Source organism: Pelecanus crispus, chromosome Z (assembly GCF_030463565.1).
Source record: "Pelecanus crispus isolate bPelCri1 chromosome Z, bPelCri1.pri, whole genome shotgun sequence".
NCBI lineage: Eukaryota > Metazoa > Chordata > Aves > Pelecaniformes > Pelecanidae > Pelecanus > Pelecanus crispus.
Window position 1 is genome coordinate 42,346,142 of NC_134676.1, and position 22,206 is coordinate 42,368,347.

Here is a 22,206-nt window from a genome sequence, read left to right on the forward strand (position 1 = left end):
GAAGGCTGAATAGCCCAAACCTGAAGGATGCAATGTGACTTAATCCACAATTTATCCACAGTAGACATTAACTGCAGTGCATTTCTGTCGAAAAGAACAGAGTTGATCTTGCGAAAATTTGTAGTGTTCTACCCTTTTGGTGAACACAAGATTTATGATGGCCTAACATTAATGTCGTTTCACTTCTAACACTAGAAATCCAGTCTCTGTTCTAAAACTAAAGTGGAGAAAGATTCAGAAGCATGTGTGGTCCAGAATTCTCTTGTTAACAAGTGCAGCTGCAGTGCCATGAAATCACAGAGCAATACTGTTCTAGGACACACATCTCAGGTCATTGCAAGCCTGACAATAGCTGGTTTTGGAAAACGATTAGGTAATTTTTTAAAAAATATGCCTTTGTGAGCTAAGAACAAAAGGAGTACTAGCATTCTTTACCATGTATGCAACAACATATATTGACTTAAACTAAGAAGAAAATGAGCAGAGAAAAAAAATGCTCTTACGATTCTATGCAGTGCCAGCTGGGGCAACAACTGTTATCCAATAAACCTCAATTATATTGAGAAAACCAATACTGCTTGGGAGAAAAAACAAGATGTTTATGTGTTAAGTGCTGGGAACTATATGAAATTCAACTTCTGTCTTCAGTAAAAGGTTGGGCTTGTTCTGCTTCAGTTCAGGAAAAAATCTTCAGGTAGTTATTGTGTTTCACAGTATCTTTCTGCACAAAATGTCCAGCACACAGCTAGACAAGTCCATAATATGTTGGGTGAGCAACGGGCTGATGGGTGGTCTCAAAGGGTTATAGTAAATGGGGTTATATCAGGCTGGTAGCCAGTTACCAGTCAGGTTCCCGAGGGCTCAATTTTAGGGCCAGTGCTCTTTAATGTTTTTATTAATGATCCAGACACAGAAATCGAATGTACATTAAGTAAGTTTGCTGATGATACTAAACTGGGAGGAGCTTTGGACTCCCTCAAGGGCAGAGAGGCCTTACAGAGAGATCTAGATAGATTAGTAGCTGGGCAATCACCAGCCATATGAAATTTAACAAGAGCAAGTGCAGTATTCTCCATGTGGTATGAGGTAATCTTGGTCATATGTACAAACTGAGGGATGAGTGGCTGGAGAGCAACCCCATGGAAAGAGATCTGGGGGTTTGGGATGATGGCAAGTTGAATACAAGAGGAGAGCAAACAAGATTTTGAAAGGCCTTAAGGGCAAGGCTTGTGAGGAGTGGCAGAGGTCACTTGATTTGTTCAGCTTGAGAAAAGAAGGCTGAGGGGTGACCTCATTGTAGTCTACAAGTTCCTCAAGGGCGGCAGTGGAGTGGGAGGTGCTGATCTCCTCTCTCTGGTGGCCAGTGATAGGACACGAGGAAATGGAATGATGCTGGGTCAGGGGAAGTTCAGAGTGGACATTAGGAAAAGGTTCTTCTGTGAGAGGGTGGTTGGTCACTGAACAGGCTCCCCAGGGAAGTGGTCACAGCACCAAGCCTGTCGGAGTTCAAGGAGTGTCTGGACAATGCTCTTAATCATATGGTTTAGTTTTAGGTAATCCTGCAAGGATCAGGGAGTTCGACTCGATGATCCTTGTGTGTCCCTTACAGCTTGAGTCATTCTATGATTCTATGTTTCTATGATTCTGTGATTACAAAGACAGATTTCCTAAGACTAGGACTAAGTGTTTTCCTGCAGTTGTGATTTGTAACCAAGAGCAAAATTCTGATAAGACCTCATAGATTTTGACTGAAGCTACAACCATATGGTTTAATAAATTAAGATGGACTTTCTGGAGAAAAAGAGTGAGAACACAACTTTTTCAACCTAAAAATGGCTGTTTACCACAATGCAGCTTCATTGCAACCTTCAAAAGACTTTTTTATTCCAGTGCAGAGAGGAAGACAAAAATTAGAAACTTTGGAAGTTGTCATCAAATAGAATTGTTGTCCTCCAGCCAGCTCTAATAGTAGCTAAGAATAGCACCAACAGTATTGCCTTCCTTCCAAAAACAGAGAGTATGAAATAGAATGACTCAGCCTCAAAAGAGGTTACATGACATCACTGATCCGGTTTAGAATGTGGTTTATACATAAAAACCTTCAACATTTGCATGATCAAATGTATTATTTCAGTTAAGTGTATCCATAAGGCAGATATGTTGACAGGCAATGGTACATGGACTCCTTGAGCCTGCAAAGTTGTTATGTACACAGCAGATAAAACACCTAAGTCAAGAGACAAGCCAGTGCAATTGTTAAATCCATCAGGGATATCATGTCCCCAGGGGCTTGTGGGAATATGTCTCAAAGCTCATAGTAGATGCATAACAACTAAAAGCCTGATCTCCCAGGAATTTTAACCTGCTGTGAGAGATGTTTGGAGGACTGGAAAGAACAAAAAATCTGTTTTACCAAGAGAAGCAATGCTTCCATACATACAGTACATAAATTACTTGAAAACATTATCATAATTCACAGTAAGAAAATCTCAAAGGCTTTAAAGAGAAGCAGACAGATCTTTAATTACTCCCGCTGCTTCAATCTACATTAGCCAGGTCTCTGTTTTGGTCTGGAAAACGAGCCTTTAAACTTGCCTAGATTTTCAGGCCTCGGTAACAGAGGTAACATTGTTGACAACATTTAACACTGGACATATTTTAAGAACAACCAACAAGCCTAAAAAATTCACCCAATCTTTACCAAGAGAGTCAACAAAGACTTTCTGCAGTCTGAGTTTTGATGAATCATCACATTCAGTCCTGAATGTGATGCTTCATCCATCTCTAACAGCAGATTTTTCCATGATGGAAAGCTCAAGTATTCCAATAGATGGCAAATATTTGCAATAACTTGAAAATGGATTAAGAGAAAATCTCTTTTCTGATGAGAAGAGAGCAGCCAACATGGGACAGAATGAATCTGGGAATCCACGGGGAAGAAACTTCATGATGCAACAAACCACTGCTCCAAATAAATGAGCACCCTGACCTGCAACTCAGTGCAATATTGTCTGTGAAGAGCATGAACACAGCACTGAATGGCAAGGCTTCACTCCCTGATGGCTGAATAATCCTTGTTGCATGTTATCTCAGTCTGGTCTACTAATCATGTTGTTTTACTGCTGGGGTGGAATTTGTCTTGACTTTTACTCCTGGACATGCTCAGAAGATTGGGAGATGGTAGCTTGACCCTCAAAATGTTTTTCTCCAGAGCATCCATGGTCTACTGGTAAGAATTTAAGCTTAGATGTGACCTGCATAAAATGCAGAGTAGCAAAAGACCAGAAACAAAATGTAAAATGTCCACTCATGGTGAGGAGTGGTCTGCATCACCTCTGGATCAATGCAGAGAGTGAATGTTGATTTTCAGAGGCGTAACTGCTCTGCAGAGGAAGAGCAGACCATAGTACTCTTCTTCATGGAGTAAGCTACTCATGTGTTCACAGAACAACTTATTTTCTGGCTTCTTTGGCTAGAAAAGAGAGTGCATAAAGCCATGGCTAAACCTGCCCTTTCCTCCCCCTCTGCTTCATTGTCCCACATTAAGCCTGGCATCCAAGCTGGTAAAAGGCTTATATGGGAAGAAGCTGTCAAATAAGGGCTGTCATGATTTAGCTCAAATGTAGTCATTTCCCTATAAAAGCAAATTACTTTAAAAAAAAATAATTCAGACACTTAACTTCATTTTAAAGATAGGGACACTGAGAATGGGTCAATCCATGCAAAAGCAGAAGCTGATCTAAGCTAGCTGTCTAAGTTAGAGCTAATGTTTTCCAAGTCTGCCAGGCATGAACGTTTGATGTATTTCTGTAGTATCATGTGTCTGGTTTCCACCGTAACCCAAAGTAAGTGCTAGAATGTCTACTGCTGTTAGTGTTGTATGTTGTACCACAGCAAATGCCACAAAGAGATGACTCAACTCATGAAGCATTTTTACCAAATGCATGAGGTACAAATTGCAAAATGCTGGCCACTTGATCTGCCCCTGCCAAATAGTCTTGCCGGGCATAATGACATTTCTGTTCAGACTCTGTAACCTCATGCAACCTGGACTGGTTGGATTGGGAGTATTCCTATGAGTGCTGTGTGGGCCCATCATTGGTCTTTTTGTCCTGAGGTGACTCCAAGCCATTTGCTAGGCTGCTTCCCAAATCTTTTGGGGTCACACTTCAGCCAACCAGAGTAGCCCTAGAGCAAGGGAAGTCTCAGGCTATTTCAGACTCCTCCAGTGCCCTGGCTTTCTGCTCCAGCTGCTTCTCCCACATCATCCCCTCCAGGCTGTCCATGAGGAGGGAGAAGGTCCTTAACATCACCTATTGCTACTGAGCTCAGACGGCTTTCTCACACCTTCCTTCTGTTGTAAGACAATTATCCCTAAAACAGGGAGACTGACGTCATAGCTGTTAACAATGCAACAGGAACTTTGAGAGCATCCTGTGTTTCAGATGCCACCAGCTTGCTGCCAGACAAGGTACTGGTTTTGTACACAGTGTTTATATTTTGCGCACATGTAGGCATACTTATATCATATACAGACCTTTATTATACATTTCATAAACCAGATATTTGGATTCTGCTGTACTTACTAGGTTCCTTCACATTATGTATGCTGTGCAGAGAGCAAGAAACACAAATGTGCCTTTTTCTTCTTATTTTGAAGTTTATCTGCTTCTCTTTCACACTAGTTTGGGCCAATAACAAAAAATCAAGGTAGTTTTTAATTCAGATATTTTTTTCCTTTACTTTCTTATCTCTTCCAAAGACTTAAGTGAGTGTTTAGATATGAAGTAATGGAAGCAGTAAAAGTCTGTTGTGTTGGGATAAGGTATTAAGAAAGCCTCTGCAAAGTCAGCAAGATTGAAGGTCACAAGACATTGTCTCTAAACAGGCATTTGTCATCAACAAAGAATTTAGTAGCAGCTGATAAAAGACATCTGAGATGGTACATGGTGAATTTGAAAGACAAAGAGTTACCTTTGAAAATTTCTAACCGTTGAAAGTTTCAGAAATTAGAAAACTGTAAACACTGAAGTGCCATAAAGCAGTGGGCAAAGGGGGTCACTCAGGTATGTATTGATTAGATGTCTTTTTTGTTCTTTCAGTGAGAATTCAGTTACAGTCTGAAAGCACGTATTAGAAACCCCATCTCCAAAGAAATTTTTGGGGTGGGGATGAGAAAGAAAAATTATATACTTACTTAGACAAGAAGTTTCTTCTTGGCAGTTGTCACAATTCTGTAACCTGTGCATTATTTTTCTTTTTCTGTTTCCTTGAGAATTTTTATTTTATATATGGAAATGGTTTGGTAGTTTCATTTTGGAGATGGCATTCTTGTCATTTTTGCTTCCTTCTAGTTCTCAAGGTGAGACATAGTAAACTAACTGCGTGGCCTCTCATTGTTGGTGTTGGGCTGCTTCGGCAAAGGATTGAGTAGTCTGGCCAGATCATATCGTGATTCCTGTTTTCTGTTCTGTATGTGACACCTCTGCTTTCTCTTCTGAGCAAGTGTATAATAACACTCTCTTTTCAACTTGTCATGTTGGATTACAGCAGGATGACAATGACAACACTCCTTCACACAAATGTTAAAACCTCTCAATCTACTTTGCTTTCTCTCACTCTTTTCCTCACTTCTCTGTCTCTTTCTTTGCTCACAAAAGGAGTGGATGACTTTTGAGGGGTCATAAAAGCAGGTCCAGTAAAGCCAATGAAGAATTAGCCATATTTCCTCAGCTGCTATCACCAGCAAAATCATGACATCTGAAAAAACCTGCCATAGACTACCAAACTGTTGGTAATCTAATAGCCTGAAAAATTACCATCTTGGGCAGAAAATCAAGTTACTTACTATCTGAAATGAAAAAAAAATTGTATTACACCTGGCCATCAAAAGCAACTTCAGACCACTTTTTAGTGAGTAAGTAGAATTTTAAACACTTAACACCAAAACTGGAATGATCAGGAGGCTTTTGGGTAAAACACAAAGGACTCATCTCTCAAAGGTACACCAGAAGAATTTGAGGTCAACCTTCTGCTCATCAGCTGTGGCATCAGGATACAGTTCCTGACCTCACTGAAGGCAAAGCTTACCTTTGATTTACAAGGAATCAAAAATGTACTCTACTTCCCTGCAGTGGTAAAGAACTATTTGTGAAATACCTGGTTACCTCTTCGTCTAGTTGCTCACTGGACACAGTTGTATCAGTGCTGCTCAATACTCTCTGGCAAAAGAGTCTGGGTCAAAGAAAATATATGGCACCAAGGTAGGTACAGTGTCACAGCCTTTTGTCATCTTCTTCCTGAAAGGACTGGGGGCTGTGAAAGCACAATAGTTACTGTTTTGTTGTTACCAACGTTTCTGTGCCTTTCCTGTGTTTCTCTTAATTAGAAATAAGAAGTAAATTGATGAATTCTTTGCTGTACTTTCAGAAGAGGTTCTACCTATGCTGTCTTTTTCTTTTGTTGTAGTCTTGGCTGTCTTTTTCCCCTGAAGGTATTTATTTTAATATTCTGCTTTGTGGCTTTTATCATTCATCCTTTTTGACATAAAACTATGCTCAGCTGACACGCATGAGCTTATAAACTTTGTTCATGCTGTCACATTTTCCTGCTCTCGTCAGAGAAAAGTGAGTAATCTCCGGTGAATAATTTGTTAAATTTAGCCTCTTTTTCCTCTCAAATGACATGATTTCCTCAAATGCATCTATTATTAGACAGTGTGGCACAAACATTCAGGGCTTTATTCCATTTATTGGATATGAATATTCAAAATTTGAGCTGTTTAGTTTCATAGAAAGAGGTCAGGAAAAGGACAACATAGTATTTCTCATTATTATTTTTCAAAAGTATCTTAGTGAGTTAAAAGCTGAAGTTGTTGCTGTGGTTGTTATGGGGAAGACTGAAATTCAATTTCTTTTCTAGCAATCATTATTTATCTGCTATTAACATTCCTAAAGAAATTGCTTTGATGACTTTTTTCCATGAATGTCCTGAACTTAGCACTGGTTGCTGTGGCTTGTATATTTGAGCAAAGCCCCTTCAAACCTTTTTGAGTTTCATATTTGGACTTCTTTTCCTTTGCATGGAAGACTGATTTCTGTGACATGATGTATGGAGATTCAGGATATTCTTATTCCAAGACTCAAATCAAAACACCATAATGATGATTATTTTATTGCAATGTTGTAAAACTTCATAAAAAGCAAACACAAACTGAGAAAGCAGCTTAGTACAGTTGGAAGATTCACATTTTTTAGAAAATGCTATTTATTCAGAAAAGACGACTGCTGACATTGCAGGTTATGCTTGTTTCTTTATCTGTCTCAAGCAATGATTACATGGAAAACCAAGACTTGAAGAAACCTTTACCCAAGTGTTCGTATTCTTGGATTTGAAGGAACTGAGATCTAGGGTTTACTGTACCTATTTGAATAAATATGTCGTGGTTTAGCCCCAGCCAGCAACTAAGCACCACGCAGCCGCTCGCTCACTCCCCCTACCCCGATGGGATGGGGGAGAGAATCGGAGGAGTAAGAGTGAGAAACACTCCTGGGTTGAGATAAGAACAGTTTAATAATTGAAATAAAGTAAAATAGTAATGCTAATAGTAACAGTATAATAATGATAATAATAATAATGATACACGAAGCAAGTGATGCACAATGCAATTGCTTACCACCTGACGACCGATACCCAGACAGTTCCTGAGCAGCGATCGCTGCTCCCTGGCCACCCCCCCCCCCAGTTTATATACTGAGCATGACATCATATGGTATGGAATAGCCCTTTGGTCAGTTTGGATCAACTCTTCTGGCTGTGCCCCCTCCCAGTTTCTTGTGCGCCTGGCAGAGCATGGGAAGCTGAAAAAGTCCTTGACTAGCATAAGCAGTACTCAGCAACAACTAAAAACCATCAGCATGTTATCAACATTCTTCTCCTACTAAATCCAAAACACAGCACTATGCCTGCTGCTAGGAAGAAAATTAACTCTATCCCAGCCGAAACCAGGACAAAATACAATGGTTTTCTCAGTTGCTGTATATAGTGAGTAAGATGAATGCTGTATTGCCAGAACTACTTCATTTATTCTCTACCAAAAAGTTGGAAACCATCTTCCTGCACTTTTCATGCCTTTGACTGCTGTAAGATGTTCTGAAATTAATAACACTGATAATTCTTCCCAGCTTTTCCACTGCCACTTGGGTGCAGGACCTTTCCCAAGTTCATAGACATACTTTATTGTGAAGAAGATCAAATATCTTTAGTTTCATTTTTCAGCTTGTTTAACATGGCAGGAAAAGGAGATAAACCCAAACAACCACACACCCATGCAACCAACCAAAAAAATCAATATCACCTGAAGTTCTAAACCATCTGCAAAAGAACTGAAGATGAAATATGATTTGAAATTTTGAAGTTAAGTGAAATATTTTAAAATAAGTTAATCTGTTAAATTCTATACTTGGGATATTCCCCTGTTGAACAAAGCCTGTGATTGCAGCTTGGTACAATACCAAATGCTATGAACTTTAGTTAGTTCTTTATTTATTGGGAAATGTCTACTCCCTGGAAATGTATCAAGCAATTAAAAATAAAATTTTAACAAGTAATTAATTTGAAATGTCCCCTAAAGCTGGAGTCCTAATTCTGTGTGGGAGGCTGCTTTTGATAGCCAAGGTTATTCAAAGCTATTTTTGATATCTGAGGACTACATTGCATCATCTTTTTAAATTTCTCTTTTTCAAACACAAGCAACCAGAACTGAAAACTAATGAGTCCTCACTAGGATTTTGTATGATGTTATTACTTTCTATCTCTACTGGAAATATATAGACTAATAGATGTAGGACCACATTTGCCTTCTTTCTTGGTCAGATGATATTGACAGTATGGCATGAGTTTGTGCTAAATTCATAAATCCAGATATTTCCACTCTTTTCTTATTGTAATATTCCAAGCAGAAATTGTTGTTACTAATCACCTTCCACTTCTACTATTAAATTTTGTCCAGATTTTGTACACAATGTTATGTAGGGATATGCTGGCAAGAACATGTAGAAAGCATGCCCCAGGCTGGAGTGCCCTGTCTGTGCCAAGTGTAGAGACCTTGAGGAGAAGGAGAAAATGGTCTATTTGTAAAAGCCTGTTGACTGGAGATATTCAGGGATTGAAGCTGCACCAGTCCTGCTGCCTGGGGAGAAGGACAGTGGGCCTAACTTCACTCCCTCCACTCAGGCCCCATTTCCCAGCAAGAAATATCCTGGATTTCTCTGTGATGTGGGTGAACACCTGGTGTCCATGATGGCCAGTTCTATGAAGGAGAAGCTAGTCATCCTGCCTGTGCTGGGGAATTTGTGGGGAACCCCTATGGTTTGTGGATGCCAGCTCCCAAGGCAGGGTGTCCTGGCTGCCCAACCTGGGATGGGGAATGTGCTGCTCTGTGTTCAGCAGTTCTCTTGGTGCTGTTGGCAGTGGGATGGTAGGTAAATGGTAAATAAGAACTTTTGTTGTCAGCAAAGAGGGGGAGGGGAAAAGGATCACACTGATGCTAGGACAACCAAGTAGCTGCTGCATGTCCAGAACATCACTCCACAGAGGAGGGCAAGCTGTGGGGCCTTTTTCATCTGCTGTGTGGGTCTGCAAGGGACCTTTAAAAACATATCTTGTGCAGGTCTCAGCACCGTTCCTCTTTGGCAGCACAGATTGCTGTCATGTATTCCCTTTCCATGTGAAGAACTGATAATAATTTCAAATCTAGTCTGTTTAGAAAATGAGTTAAAAACAGTTCCTGCCATTACATTTGTTCCCAGGTCCTCCAGGTGTTTTTAATTTTTTTTCTTCTTATTTTAAACTGTGCTGTTCTGTTTCCTGCAGCTGCTTGAGTGACCTATACAAAAAACACGTGAAGCTAGTTAAAATGAGGAAACCCATAAAACTAGCTGCAGAAGGAAGTACTTTCAAGTGTACAAAGTAAAGAAAATGGAAGCATAATTTTCTCTAGTCTCTTTTGATTCTAGGTGCCTTTGGTGTTATTTGTAACAGTAGGAGTTGAAAAGCATGTAGACAGAATGTGATCTTTAAGCTGATGGTGTATTGAAGGGTCTTGAACACTTTAAAGGGTCTTGAATCTGACCAGATACAAGATGCAGGCAAAGAATAGAGAAAGATAGCAGAAAAATGTAAAGAAAATTTAGAAAATAAGACAAGTCTCTGGAGGCCAGAGAAATAACTAATGCAACACCCCAATTACTTTTGAAAAGGATCTAAAAAAATTGCAGGAAATTAGACGAGTCAGTTTGACGTCAATTGTTTAAGTCTCAGAAGTGTTTTTAAAGGTTCAGATGTGGAAACATTCAAAAGGCACAGCTTGAGAATAGACAATTATTGTGGCATAAGGATGGGGTTATGAGGTTTAAGTAATTTGTGCATGTGAATAAACATGTATATGTTTTAAAGATATTACCATGTGAAACAGTCGGAGTGCAATAAATAATATGAAACAATGCAACTATCTGACAAAAGCTCCCTTTGATTTAAGAACCAAAGCATGAAGTCCTCAGAATAAAGGAAAATATGGCAAGTACAATTGATGGCTGACTAAATTAGGCAGAGGAATAGATGTCCTATCTTTGGACCTTGTTGGTGTAGCTCCATTTCACATACACGAGTCATCAGCACCAGAAAGCTCTGGAAAGCTGTCCATATAGTTTCAGAAGCTCCTGGTGATCTTGTGTGACAGATTTGCCCCTGTGTGTCAGAGGTGTTAAATACAGAATATCAGAAAAATTGTGCCTTTTGTTTCAAAGGACTGAGAAAAATATCCTACTAGAGAAAACAACATTCACCTAAAACATTTTTCTGACATCAAAACAATTCAGCTTAATGTGTGGGCTATGTGTACAGTTGGTGAGGCATGGAGAGGAGAAGTGACAGAACTCGAAGTGGTAGAGAAGCAAGTGTATAGGGAAAAGATGGATCTGAATGCGTGAATGATGTAATTGTTTGGTATTTGCATGAAACAAACATGTTGCCTTACAGAATTTTTGGACGCCATATGCCTGGGTCTTAATAGGCATGGCTGAAGGCAGGGAAGAAGGGCATGATCAGAGGAGTCATTTCACTGAAGTGTAAGACCCCCTGTAGGGATTACAATGAGACACATATATCTGATATAAAACTCACTCATGTATGCTGATAGCAAGGAAAAGAAGGTTTGTCTGCTTTCAGATGCTACTGAGTTAGAAGCCATAGGACTCTGTTGGAAGATGAGAGAGTAATTTTGTCACATACATACATGGTAAGCTCTTCAGGTAACATGCAAGTCACAAAACTGGGATGAAGATGTGCATTTTAAACATCCCAAAGCTTCACTCTGGAGGTAGAAAACACTTATAAAACTTCAGATTTCAGTTCAGATTTTTAAACTTAACCCAGAGTCAAACTTTCTCTAAGAGCTGGGAAGCACCCAGAACCCTAGTGATGAAAAATGTAAGTTACCGGTAAATGTAAGTTGTTGTTGATGTTATCCTTCTGCAGCATTTGTCATCAGATGATTAGATGATGTTGTTTCATTGTGCAGCACATTGAATGTTAAAAGTAATCTGAGTAATATTTGCAGCCACTACTTTAATGTATTTAACAACCTGGCCCGGATATATTCATAAAAAATGGGACAGAGGGTAAAGGCAGGCAAAACATGATGTTCTCTGTGGTACAACAGTGCTGCATGCGAATTCAAAGCAAATGCTTGATGCAGTGTAACAGCTTTGTGTAGCTGTCTGTCTCTCTCTCTCTTTTCCCTGAAAAAGCTGTTGAAAAGAATATTTTTGACTCTGTTGGCCTCAACTGACAGAGCTGCTGTTTGGCTCCCTCTGTCAAAGAAGATGGGATTAGGTCATGACTTTTTTGTACATTTGCAGAGGGCTCCAGTCCAAAATCCCTGGAATCTTCTGTAATTGTTTTAGCTCTTCTGAGTTGATGTTCACCACTTATACAAGGTGTGAAGAAGTACACATTTAAAAGACATCTGGCAAGAAGATAAGACTGACTGCTGTGTCATATAGAGGTTCACATAACCTAGTGCTACACAGACACTGAAGGAAGAAGGCTCTGACATGTACCTGAGTGATTTCTGAACAATTCCTATTATACTGGCATTTTTTTGCCAGATCTCCACTAGTTGAAAGCAAGTACCTTAGCAGGGTCCTTTGACCCCACCATTTGGACATGTCACTACTGTAAAATTTGTATCTAACCAGTGTGGCAAAATAGGAGAAGGTGGCTACAGCAAACTACCATATCTTAACCAGTTACAACTTAAAATTTAGTATTGATCAGTCCTATTTGTGCCATGTTTTTTTATGGTTCTCCCAGATGACTGAGGTGTGGGAAGCCCTGATTAGCTGGGTTGTCTGCTAGTGGCGAACTGGAATTTGTAGCTTTCTGGGCTGAGTAGTTCACACTGCGTTGCTCAGAGTCCCTCCTATCTGTCTCTGTTTTACTTGAGCCCAACTATAAAGTCCAAAATTCTCTTGCATCCAGCTTCTCTTTTGGTCCTGGGTTGCTGCCACCTCCTCAAACAGCAAGTTACTTCCTGGGGGAGCTTCCCTCTCTTTGCTGGGGAGGAGCAGGGGAAGTGACTGTGCCATAGCCATACATGACACAGGAGGAGGAAGGCAGTTGATGAGAATGGTCATTCCTCGCATGGTAGATTCCTCACAGTCTTCTGCCTTCTGGTGTAACATCATGTCCAAAAGAAAGTGCAATCAAGGCCTTACAGATTTTGCAAATGCTGGAGCAACAGACTGAATTAAGTCCACCTATCTACTTAATTTTCTTGTCCACTTGTCATGGACATGTTCCTTTGTTACTCTCTCTCTCTGCAGTATATATTATGACAGTCTGACTGTTCCCTTATGCACTATGTGGGTTCTGACAACTTCCCCCCCTCCCCCTGCCAGGGAAAACCAGAAAACCATTAAGTATATTATTATTTCTTAAGGTTGAAATATTTATTTTCTAGCCTGCTGGCCAGATTAAAAAAAAGTAAAACTGAGTATGAACAAACAACTGTTTCCATTCCTCTGGAAGCAGAAAAAATAAAAGCAGGAATAGAAAGCAATCCATGAATTTTCTTTTATGTACATATATTCACTTTGGCAGAAGGGTAAGAGAAAATTTTTTCAAGACTTACATGCTGCACCTGTCATTTCCAAGACTGCTTCTCCACCACCTGGTCCCCTGCACAGTAATTTATCATTATATGAATTGGATTCATACTACCATCAGTTGCACCACCCAGGTGATCTGCCTCACTTCATCAGCAGTCCTTGTGTATTTTGGAGACTGAAGGCTGCTATAAGGTATCTCAGTTTCACCCTTACACTGGAGAGCCATATACCTGAGGGGCACCCTAAGGGCATTTTGTACACGGCCCTTCTTCCTGCTTCCCTCTTCCTAGGGTTGACCTGCTGTCTCTCCTGGGGTAGTTGGAATGGCTTGCAGGAGCCAGCTTGTTATTCAGACCTTGTACAACAGGGAGTGTAACGTGCATTGCACCAAACCTGCATACCTGGTGTTGCTGTCATTATTACCCAAGAACTGCCTGACAGATGTGGAGTCAAGCACGTGACGCTGCATTTCTAAATTAGTTACGAAGGTCCCTGTTGAATTTCAGTCTGACCTGAAATCTTGAGAGAGACCATATGGCTGCCCTCTACAACCTAGGTTACTGCCTTTGAATTCAGTTGACTCTTCAGATTTGAGTAGTCTAATTAAATCTGCCCACTTCTCCACACAGATAATTATCAGTCTTTCTATTACTCATGTTACCGCACAACATCCCCTCTCGATGACTTTATTCATTTCAGACAGGGACAGCAGGTGCCAGATGGCAAACCGATGCTGTGTGATACTCAGTATTTCTATCACTTGGTGCTTAGAGATTCACCTTGCTCCTGTGCGTTAGCCTGATGGGGATGATTGCTTCGGTTTGCTCTAATAAGCTCTGGAGCATGGGAAGTGATAGTGTGTCATTGCTTTGGAGGAGCAGTTTAAAGGCAATGAACATTGTTACTGTCTATATAAAAAGAGACTGGCTGTAGCCTCTCAGACTTGTGAGGAAAAGAACAGATTTTACGTCTGCTCTTTTATGTATCAGCTTTCAATTTCAACAAGTATATTAAGTGCTCTTTAGGTTAGGCTGCAATTTACTAAAAGAACTCTGACTCAAGGTTTAATTATATAGGCCACATTTTTTCCTTATAAGGAAGTTCAACACAAATAGGCGGCGTTCACTATTTACTGATGGTAGTAGCAGCTGTATAGAAAGCCGTAGTGGCCACTAGAAGGTGCATTTTGCATTTATCTTCAGCACACTTTGCAACCAAAGAAAATGGGTGGGGGTAAGTCTGTTTTCCTTTTGAAACTGTAAATTACATGAAAAAAAGAAAAAGAAAGAAATTGAAACATGAATAGACAAAGACTTTGTTTATTTATTGCCAGGAGAGACCCATTAGGATTCAGTACTGTGTTTCCATGGCATCCCAGAGACATAAACAGAAAATACAGGCTAATGCATTCAGTTAGACAGAGATTTTAAAGTCTAATGCACGATCTAAATATATATCACATATGCCCACTATTTATTTATCTATTCTATACACTGCAGTGAGACAGAGAACTCGCTAACAATTCCAGGGCTCTAATCCGTTTACAAATGTGTCTCCTGCAGATGTTCAGTACTTGTGGGGGATATATGTAGGCAGTGTTATTTGGTTGTCTTTCAGATTCCTCTCATTTCTCTCCATACTATTCTCCACTTTGTTACTATCCTCATATCTGTAAGTATCTCTGTAGCATTTCTGGTTAGGAAGCCCAAATCAAATTCAAAGATCCAGTCCTTCAGGACGGATCCTGCTTAATCCCTTCTTTCCAGTGGGCTAAACATCCCTGCATATTTGTTGAGTGTTTCAGTTTATGACTACAAATGTTAAGGCTTGTGCCATTTCTCCCTCCTTGGTTTAAAAAAAACCTTTCCAAAACTGAACAAAAAGTCTAAGCAAGGTTGTCCTTTCCTACCTGCAACCCAGAGTTTATCTTCAGTGCACAACAATTGCAGGAGCGCATCTCAAATCAAAATGTTATAAATGTTGTGGAGGTGACAGTACCTGCCCTACCATCAGATTTTCACCTGCTTATGTGAGATATGAGTGGAGATTCTTGGTAATGCTGCAAGAAGTCTGGGAGGGTAAACCAGAGTGAAAGATTACCTTGGAGGGAGCATTTTAGGCTGTCTTTCCTGTGTGAGGTCTTCTGGTTTGTGAAATTGCCTCCTGAAGGATGCAGTGTAGGCCCATTGCTGCTTGAGTCATTGAAAACTCTAGTACAGAGTGCTGGAGAATGCTCATAAGGTGCAGTCTGGACTTGTCAAATAAACAAATAAAACAGGACCCTGTTGCACAGAAATGCTTTTGAATGGGGGGTTTAATTTGAATAAATGCCTTGATTCATATCAATTATCTGCAAGCATTTAGAGGTTCTCTGGGTTTTGTTAAATATTTTTCAATGAAGACAGATTTACTAATCCCACAAGTTTAGAAACAAAACAACTCTTCATGCCATTGTTCCTCTCCTTGTAAAACCTTGCAACTTCCACTCAGAAAGTAGAGGCTTAGATAACCTGCAGACTGCATGAAAGGTCAAGGCACAGTATGAGTAAGCAACCATCTAAATATCACCTGTCCAAACCAACAACTCCCCTTGCATCCTGGGGTCGCTCACAGTGATCTGCTATAGGTCTCTCATGGCATTTTGAGCTATCCGATCTGAGACTGGGGGGAATTCAGACACACCGTGAATTCTCATTCAGATTAGGGCTTTCCTCCACCTCTGAGCCTGAAGGCTCTGGGGTGCCCAGTCCTGACATCAACTACATCTCTGAGAGTGTGGGACAATCTGTAGTTGTCAGGTGAACTGATGGGAGAATGGGAAGGCTTCTGGTGGAAATCTGCCTGGCTTTTAGTAAAAGTTTGCAAAACATTAAATTTTTTGACCAAGCAGCAGCAGGTTTGAATGAAAAGTCATCATGTTGAACATATCTCAACCACTTTTAATTCTTATTTTTAATGGCACCCTTCTAAAGTGCTGATTCGCTGTGCTGTGGTAAAGCTACAGAAGAGGAACCAGAGCTATTTTGCATACAGTTGCTTCCCTTTTTTGTTGGAAAGGGAAATTTCAGTTCCCTGGGAAAAATATAGTTTGGCAAGGAGCAGAAATAGCTCAGGGTGCTTTCTCAGGTGACTTCTTTCTCATGAGATAAATACATTTGAGATGGGCAGTGGAACAGATAATGGAGAATGGTTACACAAAGGAGGACAGAAAGAAAAAAACAGAGGTGGATGGTAACAGTGAATATGAGTGTAGTCCAGAGGATTTCTGCTAAAATCCTTGGCAAAAAAATGTAGAGGTACATTTGTATATGTTTTTTAGCATTCTTTTCTTGTATCAGAGAAAAAAGCATTAAACTCAAAGGAATAGCAAGGGAAAGACAAGTAGAAAAGAGCATGTGGGGAGGTAGGAGGGAAAGCAAATGAAGGAAGAGCAATGTAAAAGGAATTTTGTGAGAGAGGTGAAAGGGAACTGAAAGAAGTAAAAAGCATGCATAATCTCAATCAGATCTTGCAATTCTTTATCACCAATTTTTCTGTTTACATATAGTAGTTTCAGAATAGAAACTGTTCTGACCAGAGGTGACCTGACTTGATAATCTTTTATTTAAACCAAATTTATTATAAATAAATTATGAATTGTTACAAATAATTAAATGGAATTAAATAAATATTCCATAATAAATATTATTAATTTTAAATGAAAAAAAATGTCTTTAGAGTTTCTTCAGAGGACTGTGTTGTCCTTCTAAGAGGTAGAACCTCAGAGGAAAGCATTGTGCAACATAAAGCATAGCTTGCACATGAGAAAAAAAAGATGGTCCTTCTGCAGCAGGCTGTTAGAGAAAAAGTATGCTTGAGAAGTTTTGGAATCCATCTGATAATCCAAACTAACCGTACGATTTCTATCATAAGGTATAAACTGTCTCCTTAAACTAACAGGACTTAGCTTTGTTGGTACCTTGCATAATCTACTGCTGGATCAAGACTGTGCTCATAAACATCCAAGACAATACTGATGAAATCAGTGTTAAAGTTGCACAGTAAAAATATCATGAAAGGTGATCTTGTACAGTGGCTTCCAGTGAGATTTGTAACTGCAACCGAGAACTGAGTTTAGTATTGTGTTTCCAGACAAAATTGTCAAAGACAGCTCAGGAGAGAAGGCACGAGCTTAAAACTAAACCCATTGAGTTTTCTTGCAGAAGAAACAGAAAAGCTTCAAAAACAAGTTTCAGAGGAGAGCAAAGTTGCATCAGCATTTCCCTCTGGGCTATCTGAAATGCGATAAGGCTACATACTGCACTGCTGAAAGCTGGAGTACTCTCAATGGACTGACCCGGATGTTTTCCGTTCCCACGTTTACTGCCAAGGCTCTGGAATTAGGAGATACTAACCTGAGCTAGTTAATGCTGCTAACAGAGTTACTGTTGCTGCTACTAATATTACAGATAATGAAAACCTCAGTTTACCATGGATTTAATATTTGGGAATGAAATAAGTCCTGGAAAGGTTTCTATACAACAGCACACAGAGGAATATCTGGGTCTGAAGAACAAATTTGTTATGGGTATGAGACTGACACTAAGGTCAAGAAAAGAAGGCAGGTGGCTTGGACAGGAGATTGCTGGGTTTGAGGTGGCTGCCGCTAGTGGTCACAAATCTCCTTGCCTGCCTCTTGCTTCACCTTTGGCAGTGAGAAACTGGTTCTCCAGGGATACCCCCAGTGTCCCCATCTCTGTGGGTCCTGATCACCTCTGCTCACCCCTTGGCCTGCCCATTGCTGCCTGATTAGAGAGGTCCTGGCCCATAGTATGTCAGATAAGACAGATTCAGTTTTGCTGACAGCTGTGGGATGTGAGCTTTGCATTTGTAGGAGTTACCTGGTGTGACCTGTGGGAGGCCTTGAGCTGGGTCTGGCTGCAAGGCTCCAATTTTTTCTAACTCTAAAATATTGGAGAAATTGAGAAGGTCAATTTAATTCTGATATGCAAAAATAAAAAAGATGGTGGCCCTGTGGCTTTATTTCTAGCTTCAAATGTGTTGGCCTAGATCTCATTAAAAATTAGCTAGACATTTATATTTAAGGCAATTATGTTAATTTATTCAAAGTGGAAGTCAGGATTTAAGCACTCTGGAATAAAATCAAGATATGAATGTATCACACATTTGTGATACAAAGCTAATACTTTTTACATTATTTTATGACTTTCTTGAAATAAGTGGACGACAGAGAAGCAGATCAAAAGATTTCATATCTTTATACTGTCTTAATTGTGATGACTGTGATATTTTCATTGTCTTTTGAACAGAAATGAACCATTACTACCACCTGCCTATTAAAACATCCTATGTAGATTGGTTATTATTTCAAATTATAAGTACTATGTATTATGCACTGTTAAATATTTAAATGTTCAATTACTAATATACAAGAAAACAGAAATTTTGGATTTTTAAACTTCTAATTTTTTTTCTCTAAAGATCATCTTATGTCCCTTCTTGCTACAAAATGTAACTTTACAATTTGCTCCTCAAATCAGATATTTAAAAGAGATAAATGAAGGAGAAATATGCAATACATTTAGATTTAGGAAGGACACAAAATTATCCAAGAACCTTACCTTGTATCCTAGCTTTTGCATTTCTCTTGTGTTTATATTCAAGACCAGAAAGATATGAATGGGTCCTGATTCTCTGACTTTTCACAATTGTACCAGTTTTGGCCCAGAATAGTGTTAAGTTTCTTCATAGTAGCTTGTATTTGCCTATGATTCGGATTTGTGATGGAAACACTGTTAATAACACAGGGATGTCTTAGTTGTTGCAGAACAGTGCTTACACAGCGTCAAGACCTTTTCTGGTTCTCAGACTGCCCTGCCAGTGAGTAGGCTGGGGGTGCACAAGAAGTTGAGAGGGGACACAGCTGCGACAGCTGACCCCAACTGATCAAAGCGATATTCCAAACCATATGGTGCCATGCTGAGCAGTAAAACAGGAGAGTGGAGGTTGGTGGGGGCTGCTGTTGCTCAGGGACCAGCTGGGTATTGGTCAGTAGGTGGTGAGCAATTGTTTTCTTCTGTATCACTTTTTTCCCTGGTTTTGTTTTTTTCCCCTCTCTTCTCTGCACCACCCCCCCACCCCCCCACCCCCTCCCCTTCCCTGTAATTATTGGTCTGACTTTATGCACTTTTACCCTCCTGATTCTTCCCCCATCCCACTGAGGCGGGGGGAGTGAGCAGACGGTTGTGAGGTGCTCAGCTGCCTACTGGGGTTAAACCACGACAGCCATGCATGTAAGGCACTCATTGCTGGGTCTGCTTTAGAGTGAACAAAGTGGTTCTCTGTGGCATACTATGGTGATCTCTCAGTGCAAGCAACAATGATTAGATTTCACCAGGTTTGCCTCTGTCTACCCTACAGAGGTTATGCTGTCATTTGTGTACTATCGTGTGTCATATCATGCTACTTTGCACTCCTAAATGACCTCATCTGCCCTCAGGCAAATACCCCAGACCACACAACACCTACCATCAAAACGGTAGTATAAAAACCTCATCTGATAACTGTGCCCTACTGTTTCAGGCAGAGTGAAATGAAAAACATGTTCTGAGATAAAATCCCGGTGGTGACTTAAAAGCACAGAGCTGAGCACTGAGGAGAGCTGGGTCAAGCCCTGTGCAGTGTGGGAACTTGAATGGTCCAACACAGAGAGGTTTAGCTCCAAAAAAGACAGGAGCCAGCCTCTACCATTTGGCCTGGGAAGAGGCCATAATATTCTCCATCAGAAAAATCCAGTGGTGTAGACCCAGACATGATGTTTGTCATTGTTATCAATTACAATGGAAAAAAAATTTTTTGTTGTATAATCTATTAGTATTTTTTTCTTATGTTGATAAACAGTTTTAATCACTTTGTGTAACTTATAGACAGCACAGCTGTAGTCCAAACATAAAAATGGGGTACTGTTTCTGTAATCATTTGACTTTGACCATCCTATTGAAATACTTGTTTTATTTGTTCATTACAGTACTAAGTAATTTTGAACTTTATTCATACTCTGTCTTATAGCATAGACATTTAAATGACCATATTGCTTAATATCTGTAAACCTGGACTATTTAGTATATTTACCCTCATAACAGCTTTATGAGGCAGGAAAATACTGTCCTCCTCGTTTCACTGGAGGAGAAAATATGCTTTTGGAGTTTGCTGAAATCTTGCAAAGTGTGGGTGCTATGTATAAGATTCTGAATTAAAACAATATGGAACACAGGAGTTAGCACATGCTGGGTTTTTTCAAGTCATCCAAATCCAGGTGCAGATAGCACTGTGGAAAAGGTACAGATGAGAGCATGTTGAATCTCAAACAAAATAAACCCTTAAGCTTCATACACTGGAAAGAAGTAAAGGGGTGTTTAACAGTTCTAGTTGTCCTTCTGGAGTGCCCCTAGTCAGTATTTCTTGCCCAAGGAAGTTAAGTTTCAGCTGGTGTTAAGTGGTGTAGCTTTACTGACGGCATTGAAGTTAGATTGGTTCACATCTATAGAAAGTCCAGTGCTCTTTGCATGAATCAGTGCAACATTAAGTTTGGCTTAATGAACATTTGGTTCCCCTCAGTTCAGAGTGTAAATTTCAATTCAGAGTTAGAAGAAAGGGAAAGAAGGGAGATAACCAAGTCAAAGTTTGAGCGGGTGAAATAATCCATTATTTTTGTGCCTAATGGCACTTGCAAACTGTGGAATATTTCACTGATTCAATACTTGTTTGTTTACATCACCTCATTTTTTTGAATTGCACATTTATGCATTACATTAACATTTCATGTGCTGCACACTGCATTTCATGGTGACACTAAAAATTAAATCCTACTACACTAAGCTCTGGATCAGACAACAAAGAAAAGTGTTAGAGAAGCATTCTTAAAACACTCTATTGTTAGGCAGCAACATGAAGAGCTCTTTTTTTTCGTACATGTGTTTATAAAATATTTCTCACTTTCACTCTTTGCCACATTAATTTTGTATTTTAGATGAAAAATTTAAACCCAAACAAATATTTTAAAATAAATGACATTTGTGGAGCTCTTGAAAGGTGCCACTTGACAGCATGCTGTTCATTTGTTGGATATGTAATAACATTGGCAGCAGCCTGAGCTTATCCACTCCTTGAAATATGGAGCTGGGGGGCATGAAGGTTGGGGGCATGAAGTGGGACAGCAGGAGAGGGAGCCCTTCACTCAGTAAATGACTGCGACTGAGGATGGTCCCTTTTCAAGGGCTCACGTCCCATGTGTAACTCAAGACATGTGATTTGCTATATCTTCAACATGGGCTATGCTGACCAATGGGCAGGGAAACAGAACCATCTGTGTGAAGATGACCTGTTGCTGCTTCCTTCTTCATGGACCATTGAGGAAAACAGGTACCCCATGTATCTGTTTTAAACCATAAGTGTAATTTGTGTCTGTTTCTGACTAAGGAGGGGAATGAAGCCAATGATTCGGACAACTGGAGGCTGATGACCTTGCCTCCACAGCACGATGTGTCAGAGGACGGACCATGCTGCACAAAGGCTTTGGACACACTCCTCCTTGGGCCTGGCTGACCCCAGCTGTGCACAAAGAGCAGCCAGGACCTGCGTAATGGCAGTTTGTGTGTCTGGCGTGCCTCTGCCTTTATCTGGGAGCCTTTTCTACCATTTGTGCAGTACCATACGCTCCGCTGCTGTGGGGGGAGCCTCTGTGGAGATATGGGGATGGGAAAGGGCAGTGAGAGTAGGGGTGAGTATGGAGAAGACTGAGAAGATGTTGAGGATGGATAAGACAGGGAAAGCCCAGTACTGCCTGGAGCCCCTTTGACAGTCAGCAACAGCAGCAGGAAAGGCTGTAAAGGGTGCCCATGGCACCAGGTGTTGCAGGCCAAAAGCATTTCCCAGCGTCCACCCTTTTTTTGCTCACTCACGCAGAAGTTAGGTACAATGCAATCCTGAAACTTCTGAAAGAAAAAGACAATGTGTTTTATCTTGAAATAAAAAGTTC